The 14,240-nt window shown below is 32.8% G+C and overlaps 2 protein-coding genes across 5 annotated transcripts in view; one reads left to right on the top strand and one right to left on the bottom strand.

The window, feature by feature from the left end:
- The window catches only part of LOC142335857 (DNA-directed RNA polymerase I subunit RPA12-like), a 160,378-nt gene extending 146,759 nt beyond the window's left edge, over positions 1 to 13,619 (bottom strand). The window contains exon 1 of the mRNA XM_075384185.1: positions 13,610 to 13,619. The gene's annotated coding sequence lies outside the window, so the exon portion shown is untranslated. The remainder of the gene's footprint in view (positions 1 to 13,609) is intronic.
- LOC142336771 (alkaline ceramidase 2-like) overlaps positions 9,902 to 14,240 on the top strand; it is a 29,432-nt gene continuing 25,093 nt past the window's right edge. For 2 of the 4 annotated variants that reach the window (XM_075385687.1, XM_075385686.1), the window contains exons 1-2: positions 10,946 to 11,415; positions 11,630 to 11,967. The gene's annotated coding sequence lies outside the window, so the exon portion shown is untranslated. Of the gene's footprint in view, positions 10,099 to 10,945; positions 11,416 to 11,629; positions 11,968 to 14,240 lie in introns of those variants that run through there. The other 2 variants (XM_075385685.1, XM_075385688.1) reach the window with 2 other exon arrangements.

Here is a 14,240-nt window from a genome sequence, read left to right as displayed (position 1 = left end):
TGGTGTACCACAGGGATCTATTCTTGGTCCTCTTTTATTCACTATCTACTTAATGATTTACCTTTGGTTTGCAAAAAGCTTGATGTTATTTTGTTTGCAGACGTTGCAAATCTAACTGCTGTAGGAATGGAGGTAATTGAAGTTGAACAAAATTAAAAGAATATTAGCAAGTGGCTCAATTCAAATAAATAAGTGCTCAATTTAGATTAAACTGTACAGATGGGTGTCACTTTAGCAGCTAAGACTATGGCGTCAGACAGTTTCTGGCTAATGCGTCAGACAGTTTCTGTTTTAACTCGAGGGAAATAAAACAGGAACCAGATTGTAAGTATCTCGGAATACTTGTAGATTCCAAGGTTTCTTTTGGAAGCCATATTGAAGAAGTTAAAAGGAAGTTAAGTAAGCAGTGCGTTATTATCGCAAAACTATGCTGTAGTTACTTTTTGCTTCTGCCTTTTTATCTTTTAAGGAAAAATTTTTTTAATTTTCTTTCATTTCAAAAAAGAGCTGATTCAAGTGAGGACATATTTTGGAAGCACTCCATATTGACTGTTTACGATCTGCACGTGTATGAATTGATTAATTTTTTTCTGAAAGAAATCAGTGGCCTTCATTGTGAAAATTTTTGTAATGATTTGTTAGTACCTTAGACCATAGAAAGAGAAACTAGGGAATCGGCAACTAAGTTACCCAAACAACCTTTATGCAAAAGAAAAATAGAGCAGAGTTCAATCAAATTTCGCGCAACAAAGTTATACAATAAATGGAAAAGCATAGAAATTGTTCCGGCTGACTTTGAAGCGAAGACATCAGACGAATTTGCTTGTTTTTGCCGTAAGTTGAAGTGTTCTTATTTAGTTTGCAATCATGAACTTGCAAGATTTGTACTTGATTTTTAATTTTTGTGTCACATTTCTTATCTCTCAAACAGTGTTAATTCGTATGATTTTTTCTTTTCGAATTATAGTAATTGTTGTTTTATTTATACTCAACTCTGGGGTAGACTTAAATGGGGGTTTCTATAGCCCCGTTGTCTCTCCCCTCCAATGCAGTTTGTTGTGCAGTAATTTGTGTTTTTTTTTGCATTGGAGAAATTCTTTCTTTCTCTCTTTCTTTTTTATATGAGTTGAAGCTAAAGTAGGGATTCTAATAGAGTTTTTGAAAGGTCAAAGTTGTTGATTTTTGTCCTAATTACATTTCAAAACTACCAGTCCTATTTTCTGATTTGATATTTTGAAATGACTTCACTTATGTTTTCGCCTGCACCTAGCAATCAGGTTTCAAAGATGTTTCAGTTAATTTTTTTTGCTGATGATACAGGAATCAAAATTTGTTTAAGAATCTTTTTAAATAGCAGAATGTGTTTTTTTTTCAAAACTGTGTTTAGGCGTGATTTGGATAAAAGTAGCATCAATGATACGGATGAGTGGGTTCGGAACATTATGTAGGTCGCACATTGCCAAGTCTCTTTGTTGAAATTTGTTTTTTTTCTAATATTTTTGTTCATAAACGTGTATAAACAAACGAATTTGTTTTTTTTTTACATTGAATATGGACGATGTAGCCTTATAATGCCATGGAACCCTTATAATTAATAGTTTTCATTGTAGGGCCGTATAAATTAAAGATTGAAGATTGCTGTTTTCTACTACGGACAACGGTTTTTCGGTTTCGTGACTCTGATGAAAGTCACTGGTAAAGTTTTGCGTTAATCGAAAATTGCTAGGTGGTTCGAGATGCCAGCCATAATTTGGAAGTGGCTTTAGCAGGAGTCACATAACCTTACTTGACACACGCACTTGCAAGTCCGATTTCTGGCTCTGCATATGAGGAAATCTGACATTCTATAATCTGGCACTAAATTTATCTGGCATTTTAAATTTTCACATGCGTGTTTCAATTAGTATTTTTTTGCTCTGTGTGCAAAATGGATGTGGTTGTTGGTTCTTCAAGTCGGAAATAGTTAAGCGTCAAGGCAAAATTTAAAGTCTGGGTTAGGATCGAAAAATTGAAAAAGGAAACAGATTCATCCAACAGAGCCTCAGGAACAGGTAACTGTTCTTCTTATTCATCTCCAAAAATGTCAAAGCAAAGCTTTACCACTGCAAAACCTGTCAAAAAGGACGTCGGAGTGATCTTCAAAGATCTAAATCTAATTCCAGAAATTCCTGACGATTTACAGTGTGCGCTTTGTGTGTATAAAGCAACGCAAAAAGGGAATCTAAAAACGCACTACAAACTCAAACATCTGGGTGGAGGAGGTTTGACTTGCAAGTGTGCAATTTGCTCACAGAAGTTTTCAACAAAGGGAAATCTGAAGAAACATTTGATCAGATGTCATAATTTAACGAATGAGAAAGCTGCAAGTTTGTTGTGATGACAAGAATATTTCTGTTTAAGGATGCCTGGCTGCACAAACTTAGCTTTAGTTGTTAGATTTTTTAGTGAGCTTTATTGTCATTGCAATTACATTCAATTACAGTGACAAGAATATTAACGAGTAAGCAAAACAGAAAATGAAACCTCAAGTTTCGATTGCTAGTCCAAATGTTGTCTCAAAAATTGTTCTGTCTATAATGGGTGAATTAGAAATTGTTATCAGGATACCCACGGATGTCCAGTATTCTTTATACGCTTCAAAACGTCATCAAACAGCAGCTTGAACGACCCTAGCGAAATTGAGAGCCTCGAAGATACGGGTCCCATTATATTTTGCAGATTACGCCAGAAAAACAATTCAGCCAAAGGACAATTGAAGAACCAGCCGCTTTCAACAGAGAAACTTGAGAACGCGGACTTGAACGCTTTTCTTTTCAATTTGTACAAAATTATTGTTCGATTTTTCCTATTTCTGATATTTAGTTTTCGTCTTAGTTAGTTGATTTCTTGTTCCACATTCTGTTCTTAGGGCCTGTGAGTTTGATGTTTGCGTTTCACATTTATTGTTTTATGGTCACAATTTCTTAAACGTAGATAGATTTCATTTTTTAAAGGCCTGAATTATTTCAAACTGTACAAAGCGCTACTTGTTCTGACCCCACTTTTAGTGGGGGTAGGAAGGAAGAAAGGAACTATATACTCAAATGGGTTTTTTTGTTCAAAGTTGGCCGATCGATGTATTCATCGTGGGGAGTTTTCTGTGGTATCATTGAAAAGCTCGTCCAGCGTAGAATTCGGAATTAAAAAGATTTTATCATATTTCGTATTTTTCGAGGAGTTATCAAGGCTTAAATTTTCGTGAACTAAATTGTCATTTCTGCTAAAATTGAGTAAAAAACGTTAAAAAATTAATGTTGTTGAAAAATAATTGGTTTGAGCTTTTAAGACAAAAGTATTTCTGAACCATCTGATCAAACTTTTCCACAAAAAATTTTGGCGAAGTTGTTTAAAATACAGCACTTTATTTTTTTGCTCTTTTATGTTAACTACAGACCAGATTTTTGATTTTTTCAAATCATTTCTTGCCAATTAGGGGACCCAAGTAGCACATTTTTACCATTTCAGTTAAGATCTCATGGTTTCCTTGACTTTAACACAGTTTCCGCGTAAAATGGTCGGTGAACTTGTTCGCCTGTTCCGTCTGTATTAATGGGTATTTTACAGTCTTATGACTTAGTCTCTTTCATTATAGGTTTAATTGGCTTTTTAAAAGAGTTATAGCGTAATCTATCTAGTATGTTTCAGTTCAAATCTTAAAGCTGCTCTAATTATTAAAAAGAAATATTTTTGTTGAGTTTTTTCTCTTTGATATCTTCTTTTTGTTTATCATGTTAATCAACCTATAGCTCAGTGTCAGCAGAGACAAGTCCTATTACGTTTCTAGTGACCAATATGTTAGTCATAGTTGCGGCTTTGTTTTATGGAAGGGTTTTTTTGGCTTTGATACTGCAAGTTTTATTCATTTTTGTGTTTGATTTTTAGATCGTTGCATAGTTTGGTGATTAATCTTATTCTTGTCAAATCAATCACTTAATTAACAGGTCCTATATCCCATTATTTATGTTGCAAGAAGTCTCATGGGAAAATTGCTAATACTGTATGGACAGATTGTGGAATCCGTCTTCTCGCAAATTTTTTTAGAATTATTATCTGTATTTTCCGTTCTTTTTGTAGACGTATGGCATTTTCTCTCTAATGTTAATTCAAAATGGCTTCCTTTGTTGGTAAAATAGAACTATTTAAATTTTTCAGTCCATTGCTAATACTTTTCAAGACTTATTTTAGTTGTTTTCTAAAAATTTGAACATAACTTATAAATTTACCATTCTCCTCCCTTTTTGTCTACTTGTTACCTAATATTATTAGCAAGAAATCACGCCAAAGCGCATGTGTATATGTCTAACTTTTATGGTGAAAAAATTATAATGTTGACAGGTTCGACATCGTTTCCTCGGAACAATTAATTGAATTTTTCAGTTTTGTCTGTTTACCGTTCTTTTTGTAGACTTATCACGTATTCTGAACACTGGCAGAGTTCTCAAGGATTAACTTTCTATCAGGGTTTAAGGAAGAGTATTGGAAATACTGAGAATAGCTGATGGTTTTCATGACTATAAAATTATTTGTTTTCAAAAACTTAACTCTTTTTTTTAAACTTTGCTTCTTTTCTTCTTTTTGTCTAATTGTTAAGTAGTCTCATGAAGGGCATGTAATATAACCCATTGTTTAGGTTGCAAAAAGTGCAATTGAACATATCCATTGTTTGCAGTGAACGGATTATGCTCTAGACGGCTCCAAAATTGTTTTATCGGAAAATTTAATTAAATGGTTTTTTTCTTTTTTTTAATCGTTTTTTTGTCGTCCGACTTGTTTTGGTTAATTACAGACCTCAATGGCTTGCTTTGCTATGGAGGTTTAAGTGAGAATATTGGATGATTTTAATTAATGGCTGATGGTTTTCATGAGTTTTAAATTAATTGTTTTTAAAAAGTTAACTATTTTTTGTAACTTTGCCTCTTTTGGTTCTTTTTCTCTAAATGTTAAGTAGTCTCACCATTGGAAGTGACATTTCACATTGCTGGTGTTATAAAGGAACAATTCACCATATCTTTTGTTTCAGTGAATTGATTATGTTCTTCACAGCTTCGAAACCGTTTTCTCGAAAAATTTAAATAAATTGTTAAATTTTTTGCGTATTTGTCGTTTTCTTGTAGTCGATGACTTTTTAAGTATAATTACAGACTTCAATGGCTTCTGTTTGAGGTATAAATTAAGCAATTCAATGATTTCAGGTAATAGCTAATGATTTTATTGACTTTTAAACCAATTCTTTTCAAAAAGTTGAAGCTTATTTTTTATATTATTTTTCTAATTGTTACCTAGTGTTAATTAAGGGCAGATTCTATATCTGGTCTAAAAATTACACGTTTCGTGGTACGTTTTAATGGATGTTTTTTGGACTTTGTTATTACGTTGTTTTTTAAAATACCTTGAGTTTTGGTAGTAATTAATGCTTGTTGTTTGTATTTGGTTTTGTTATTTGTCTTTTCTCATAATTTTTGTAATAGCAGGTCCCGTAGGCTCTCTGATATTTAGTGGTCTGTGTTTAAAGCAATTTTCTGTTTGTACACCAGTTTTTGTCCATCTGTTACTCATTTGGCAGACAATCAAGCTAAAAGTGTTGATGAGCGGGGTCGGACTTTTATGTGCGAACGCACATCACCGAGCCTCCTTATTTTGTTAAATATACAGAGACGATGATGTACAGTAAAACTAGTTTTGAAACTGTTCCATATTTTTACTGTTTCTCAATTTGCCGCCAACTTCTTTTTTTTAAAGTAAATTTTAAAAAGTAAAAAAGTAAGAATTGTTTCAATAAAGATACAGTACCATGGCTGAATTTTCTTTTTTTTAGAAAAATTTCATAAAAAGTAAGTTTTCAGAGTTGAGCGACTTCTTTATTGCTGGGAATTCTTTATTTCAGCTCGTTTCTCCGCTCATAAAATGTTAATAACCATTACAGTTTGAAAGTGAATTGGATTGTATGAATTTTCGCGCGAGCTACCCTCCTTCCTGCTTCGTTTATTGTCGAAAACGAGGACTTCATAAGAGTCTCGATTTTTCCCCTTTCTTCAGTCTGTTTTTATTTGTCTCCGCCAACATAGAGAAACAAAAGCGGCATCGTTTTAAAATTTCAGGAGTGATGTTTTTTTAAAAGAAAAAACAGAAAAGCATAAATTTCAAGCGGAACCTGAAGAACTTATGCTATGGAACAGCGTAGAGTTTTAGAATATTGTTCAAGGGTTGTTTTGTTTCTTCCTAAAGTTTGAGTCTTTGTTCAGAATATACTAAATTTTCTCTCTTCCTGTTTTTTTGTCTCTTCCTTTTGCTATGACGATGCCCTAAAAACGCCGAAAATATTGACAAACTTTTTCTTTCTTTTGAGAATTACTCAAAGTGGGAAACCACAAAGAAATTAAAGAAAAGGAAACTACTATCAACCCCACATCTTAAACATATGTTGAAGAAGACAAATCAGGTTTGCAATAATTTGATTATCTAAGCAATTGAAACTAACTTTTCATTGATCAGATTAAACCCTATTCTCGTAACTCTGGAGTACCCTAATACCTAAACATAGCTACTAATTTTAATGTGTCCAAAAAAACTCTGAAGATCAATCAACAAAAATAAAGTTTAGTGAAATTTTCTGATTTTTCATATGTGTTGCACTCTACGAATTTTCTTTCAAGGAGGGCATGGTAACCTATTATTAGCTTTTTTATATTAATTTTGTTGATAATTTGATTTATATTCAGACTAAAAAATTTGGTTAGTTTCAAAAAAGTTAGTGTTTTTGGGAAAACTATAAATTAAAAGTGTTTAAATAATTATAAATTCTCTGTTTTTGTTTCTTATTGGTTTAATATAAAGCCGTCTGCAAAATTTTTGAAACGAAATGTTTTCCCCAAAGTTTTGAAAAGTTATTCTTAAGTGCACGCTTCAAAACTTACAAGAATGGTGAAACAAGATTTTTTCTGTCAGAAGTAATCAAATATAGAGCCTAAAGTACTTGCATTGATTGTGAAAAACTTCTTGACGCTCTCTATGAAATTGAATGATTTTGCAGTGATCAAATAATGGTCGAAAAAACAAAATTGAAGAAAATTTATTATGACAATAATTTTAGTAATATTGAGTTGACTACTGTTTTTATTCGTAATCACTTCGATAATTGTGTTTAATGCAGTATGAATTAATGTTTTCATGTTTCAGATAATTTGTCCAAGAATTGCTGTTTTGCCTTTTCTTAAAAAACTTGTTTCAAAAAATTTTTTTTAGCAAAATTTCTTGTTTTGAAATTTCATTTATCTAATAGAGCTACTACTGGTTTGCATACCATTCAGTGAGTTATTTTAAGCTTTTCGGTTTTGATTTTTTTAAATTTTAAAGCTGTAGATAAAACTGACGCAGATGTTGAAAGCTGAAGTAGATATTTACGCTAAGTAGAAAAAATTTCGGATTTCTAAGTTTTTTGTGTATATTCAACGAAGAGATCAACAAAGAGTCGCAAAGATCAGATCGATTATTACCATTTACTTTCTTCTGTGAGATGAAAAAATTGCTCAAAAATGTCTGAATGAATTTTGTACGTTCGGGAATATTCCCTAAATTTTTTAATCATCATTTTGTTTCATCAAAAGCGAAATTTGAGCAACTTGTCCATCATATAGTAAATTACTTAAAGATTTTCAAGTGTTTGTTTTCTTTTGTTCTTTCGTTTCTCTTAACTTTTCACCAGTTTTTGTTTTTATAAAAATCTTAAATAGTAACAACAACAAAAAATTAACGAAAGCCCTCTGTGTAAATAATCTGTGTAAATATTGATTCCGATTGATTCGAATCATATCTTTCTTTAATTAGCGTTTGGAGGCACTGAAAATGACAGAACGAGAAGAGGCTAGCATAGAGTTCTTTCTCTCATTATATGAATGTCTCTTTTTGTTGAATCCTCTATTTCTACAGAGCGAAACGGGATTCAAAACGCTAAGGTAATTTAATCATCTCCAAAATGTGGCGCTGGAAATAAGGAAGAGAACAGAGCAGAAGTTTCAACCTTACCTAAAACCAAAGATATAAATCGTTGCTTTCAAGTTTTTGAATTTTTTAAATTTTAGAAAACATCTTACAAAACATCTTAGAAAACATCGGCATGATTTCAAAAAGGTTATGGAATCAACATTTTATTCTTTTCTCTTCTTCTGGTAGCAGTAGCGTCAAGCTTTTAAAATGTTTTTAATTTAATTTTTTTACACGTTCATTCGTATAGTCGTAGAGTAACCAACGTTGACCAATTGCCAGTGCTCTTACAGATAATAAATTTTAAAGAAACTTGTCGTTTTTTGTTTCTTAGTTTCTGATTTTAGTTTCTCGTATATAGGTTTTGTGTGAATCTTCAGTTCGCATTCACCTCTTAATTTACCGCTTTTGTAATTATGGTTGATTTTCTATGAATAATGCAAAGTGAATTATTCTTTTTTGTACAGGTTCTAGGTTTCTTAATTTCTCTCAAACTAAGTTTTTACCAATTCTGTTAATCATGTCCGTCTTTTTCACGCAATTTATTGTATCAACAGTTTTTTTGGCTGACCGTTTTATCGTCTGAATAATTTTCAAGCGATTTCCGGGCTTGATTTTTGCATCTTAAATTGCTCTTATTCAGAGTTTAAAGGAGCTTAAATAATTGATGGCACTAAAAGTCTAACGGAAGGGCGCAAAAGTAGACTTCGTTTTTGAATCTAGATTTTTTGATGAAAAAATAGCTCTATTAAATGCACTTGAAGCTCTTCTGTATTGAAACATTTTTTATTTGATCACAATCCAACCGCCAGTAGTGTTACATTGGTCGCATTAGGATCTCTTCTTTCAAAATGATTTGGCTTATGTTATTTTATATGTATTAGATTAGTTTATTTTAAATAAATCAGTTTTCAGGTTTTCACTTGTTTCAAATCGACTGTTTTTGATATTTTTTGTGATTGTTCTCTTTCAACTATAATTGCGACTTTTAACCATTTCAGTATAGCAACGGGCAAATTCAAGAATAAAGCACACAGATTTTGCATAATAGAGGGTCTTCACTGTTGATTACAGGTCCTTCGAAAGCAACTTGTCCAAAGATTGTTTTCTGCATTTGATGTAAATGAAAAAAAGAATCTACAAGTAGCCGAAAAAAATTGTATATTTTTTCATTGGAGAAATTAATTCTTTCTTTCTTACAAAAATATACAAATATACAAAGTAGCCGAAAAAAATTGGACAATATTTCTATTCAGATTCATGATTCATGCAGTTTAATTAACTTCTGGAAATTTTTAAATTCTTATTCGCTTTGGCTCTGAGTTGATGATTTCGTAAGCTCATGCGTAGCGTACGGCATTTTTTAAAATAGGAATCGTTGTCGATTGATCGATCTATGATAGAAGGTTTGAGAGACTAGAGGGAGATATTTGTAACATGCTGTCATTCTCTATCTTTTCCTGGTGTGTTTCCAGTGCAGTTTTCAATAATGTTTCTACGTTGCATGTTGACGATTTTTTACTAAAAACTAGTGATAACAATTGTTTTTTTTTTCTAGCTGTGCACAGTTTTGTAGTTATTCACAAACTTTGTCTTCAAGTCTGAGACCGCTACAGGGACCAGTTAATATCAGAATTATAACTTAAGTCACATGACTAACCTAACCAAAAGTGAATAAAAAACTAGTGTTTAAAAAGAGGCTAAAAATAGAGACTAGAAATGAGGGGGGAAAAGCGTAGCCTTCCTTTTTAGTTTTCCCTTCTTACTCAATTTGCAGCACTCCATTTTTATGTGACTGACTGTTTTGTGAGACACGGAGGCTATGCTATACACTCTGTTTTTTTTTCAATCCTGTTTTTCCTAGTTCCCCTTGTTGTTGTTCACGCGCGAAATTGTGCTAGTAATTGCTGCCTGGGAACAAAACGAAACAAACAAAAAGCCGTTCTTATGTAAGGATTACTTTAGCTAATTTTTCTCTGCGTTTTGTGTACTGTTTATTTGGTCCGTTATTATCAGTTTATTGAAACAGCGAATGTCAAAAATCGTTATGTACGAACGGTGAATTTATATTTTTCAGAGGTAAGTTTGAATTGTTTTTTTTTTTCAAAGTTGATGTTCGCGTTTCAGCTAGCATTATTCGATTGTTTCAATTTTTCCAGTTAGGTAATTAAATAATTATTCATCAAGATTTGTTTTCAAATAAAATTCTAATGAACATTTTTTTTGAGAGCTGCTTATTGTTCGAAAACATCCTTGAACAACTGATTTTTCCAATAGATAATTTTCAAGAAAAGTGGTACTAAAACGATGTCAAAAACCAAACAAAGTGTTCGCAACATTTTTTCAAAAAAATGCTTCTAACGAATCGAGCTTGTAGAAGACTCGAACCAGCTCCATCAAGAACATGATTGAACAATTATAGTTGTTGCAATGAGGCACTGACAGCTTTGTTCGATAGTTCTATATAAACCACAAACGATCTTTTCCGTTATCTCCCCACAAGGTTTGAAATTAATAGACGTATGACAAAAACAACTTGATTATAATGTAAGGATTAACCCGAAACACTAAATAAATTATCAACTTTCTCGTGGTTATTAGCTGTATGCATAGTTCAATTTCTTCAAATTTTCCAGCTCTTTGTGTCAAAATTTTTTCACTTCTATAAAATAAACCGTCATTCACAATTTACCAAACATAAATCAAAGTTGTTATAAAGAGGAAAATGTAACTTTTTTGTGGTGCTGGGGGGTGCAAATCGACTGATAAACGTGGCTGTGGTGGCGGTGGGGGGGGGGGGGGAGATATACGATAGAGATCCCCACAAACAGCCGTTACAATGAATGAAAGCCAAGCTGCTTATTTTTATTTTCTCTTGTTGATAGATATTATGTATACCGATAGGTCAAGGAGTTTCATGGTATAATACGTTACTCTTTATCCACCTCTCAATTTTTTCACGCATGGTTGACTATCAGCAGCTCAGTTTCTACTCAACACAATTGTGTGCGAAAAATCCCAAAAAATAAACAAAAACAAGCGAGATTATTCACTCAGATTTTTCCCGCGTCCTTTTAGAAAAGTGTTTTTTTTTCCTATAGCAATGGTTTTATATTTATTTGCATATGTGACTATGTTCAAAGTAAAGTGCACTTATTTATACGGGAGTGATTATTGCTCCTCCGTACGCAAATATACCTTTCACTTTAAACAAAGCCGAGCCTTTTTTTATTTTTATGTCTTTCAAGTTCGATTTGAAATCATCTGTTTTTTTTTACCTCTTAGAAAGTCCATTCCATTGGTTTGCATTCACCTTTTTTACGCCGCGGTAGAATGTTGTTTATTATTGTTCTGTTATTATTTTATCCCGTTTCAATGCAAGGAAATATTTTTTTCGTTTGTAGAGCATTTTGGTTTTTCATTGAGATCTATCCTAGCACCCCCCCCCCTCACCCAGTTTTTTATGGCCCCAATTTACAAATTTCCTGCTGATATATAGCACGTTACCGTGTAACAAAACAGCACGTTCGCCAGGGGAGTGGGGGGGGGGTTAAGGGGAGAGATAGATCCTTTTTCCTGGCTAATTTGAATCGTTTTTTCATCTTAACAGGTGATTTGAGTTTGGTATGTTTCATTCATAAAAGGCACTCTAATTACATTCGACTATCGTACTTGCGTTGCGATACGATGCGATCGATTTAGAACACTATCGTTTTGTTATTCACCTCTTTTCACTGTAAAGCTGTTCAATAATTTCATCATGAATAAATAACAACTTGTATAAGACAAGACTCAGCTTGAAAAGGTTTTAGCCAACATTATACTGCGCGTTTATTGCTCTGGTTTGGCCTCTCTTTTATTGTACGTGTTTGATCGAACTTCACTTTACAACAGAGGCACTCACGTGTTCGCTGGTGTTAGCTGGCTACAACTCAAACACAGTCCAAGGTTAGACATTTTTATTTGTTGATCAAATAAATTCTATTATTTGGAAAAGAAATTTGTAGCCTATTAACGAATTTTGTAACCAACATTTCCTCACCCATCGCCAGGTGTTAAAAGTGGCCAGGCGTTTCTTACTGTGAACACTAGTTTTGCCCAAAATTATTGTCCAGGCCCTCAAGAGCGGGGGGGGATGGGATCTAATATTTTTATGGTCAACAACCGGTTTTTGTTCAGATAATTATGGCAATTTGACGTAAGGTTTACGTACAGTTTACGTAGAGTTAATTAATGTTTGTAGCATTAAAAAAACATATGAAGCGTAATTTTTCAATCAGAGAATTTAAAAAAAAAAGAAAAAAAAGATCAGAAAAAAAAAGATCAGTCTGAAATGTGGGGAATAATCAGAAAAAGGGCAGCTGAAAACAGGCTACTGTAGGCCTAATGCTGTTCCGCTGCGATTACGCAGAAACCACAATTATTATTATTTATTATTAAATCGATTAAAATCTCGAGGAATTAATTTGGTTCGAATTTTTGAATCAATTTTAAGCCTTACTGAGATATTTTTGCAATTTATCGAATTTGTACCTATTTTCCAAACTTAAATTGAAATTCGATATTGATATGATTCGATATTTTACTCGGCGAGTTTTTGTGTTCTTTCGAGATTTTTTGAAAAGCTATCTTTTATATTTCTGACCAATTTTAAGCTATGTCGGTCCTTTGATTTTTCGCGATAATTCAAAAGAATTTGAACAAATTTTATTTTTTACAAAAGTACTTGTCATTTGAGAATTGCATAACAGGCAGCCTTTTTTTCTATCAAAATCAAAAACTTATGTACGCATTCTAGAAAGATTAAAGTGCCGAATTTAAATCTTAAGCTTATTAAGTGCCGAATTTAAATCTTAAATGAAACTAAATTGTACAATCCAAAAAAATTTACCCCTTTCCTCCCTCTAACACATCGCACACCACACGCACGCACATGCGCACAAAAACACACACCATCATCACCCATTTTTCTTCCTTTTTGATAAATTCGAATTGGGCGTGTTCCCTCATAGTTCAATTTGTTGGTTTTTCGTGTTTTAACAAAATTTCCGAAATTGCCGTTCCTTCGTCGCTAATTGCGGCAGCAAATTCTAGCGGCAATACCAGTGCGGGATTTGGCGACCATTCCCCCAAAGTCAAAGGATTAGATTAGAGTCGGCGACGAAATCAAAGGATTAGAGTCAATTACACTTGTCGCTGGTTTTCGCACACTATAAAAGGCAAAAATTAGCGACCTATTTAATAAAATTTGAGCGTGTCAGACTTTTTCGTACTCGCTTTCTTGATAATTACTTGCTGATCTAAATACATGTGTGCTGAAAACAGCGATATGCCGAAACTCGCTTTAATGTGCTTTTTGCAACGAAATGTTCACGTAGGTCTTTGTGTTTGTAATTGTTCGGAGGTTTAGAAGTATATCTTTGTGTTCGAAGTAAGTGTATTGGTTATTGCCTTCTTCAATACAAAACATTGTTTGAGTCATGCAATTGGTTTGACTTTTTTTGCAATTTTTCCTGTTTTTCGAACTCGACGGGCCAACAAAACTTCTTTTAAAGTTGCTGGATGGTGGGCCATCAGATAGATTTTAGCAATTTAATAAGGACTTTGAAGACCTGTATACCACGACAGCATGGCTAACTCTTAATACATTTTGACGATATTGGAGAAATTCTCATTTTTTTTTGTCTCTTATGTATCAAGCAGCAATTTTGTTCGCCAATTAGCTAATTTTTATAGCGTTTGGCAACGAGCGGTTGATACGTATGTTCAAAATTTGTAATTGTAATCGTAACGATATTGTTGAGTATATCTTTTTGACTCCAGAATTTTTCTCTGAAGTGCTTTTTTTCTGTTTTCTTTCATAAAAAGTATTACTTTCTGATGTATGAGCACAATGAGTAGCAATTATTTTAGATTTTTCTTTCCAAATTTATGTCCTTTCGTGAATGTTCGTTTTTCTCACTCTGGTGTTGTAGTTGGTTTTTGAAGTTTAGCACGAATAAATTAAAATTAGTTGTTTTTTCGTACTTTTGTTTTCCGTTCATTGACCCAATGAATTTGTTTAACCCTTATATTTTGTATATATTGTTTTGTTTTATTTTACTAGATATTGATATTAATTGCCTTTAGAGCATGTTTATTTAGAATCTTGAGACCGGTTCCTGTTTTTTGATGTCCGTCTTCTTTTCATCTTACATTTTCCTTATTAGGATGTTGGACTC

The sequence above is a fragment of the Convolutriloba macropyga genome, chromosome 3 (genome assembly GCF_964194025.1).
Source record: "Convolutriloba macropyga chromosome 3, txConMacr16.3, whole genome shotgun sequence".
NCBI lineage: Eukaryota > Metazoa > Xenacoelomorpha > Acoela > Convolutidae > Convolutriloba > Convolutriloba macropyga.
This window is presented reverse-complemented; position numbering and strand designations above follow the sequence as displayed.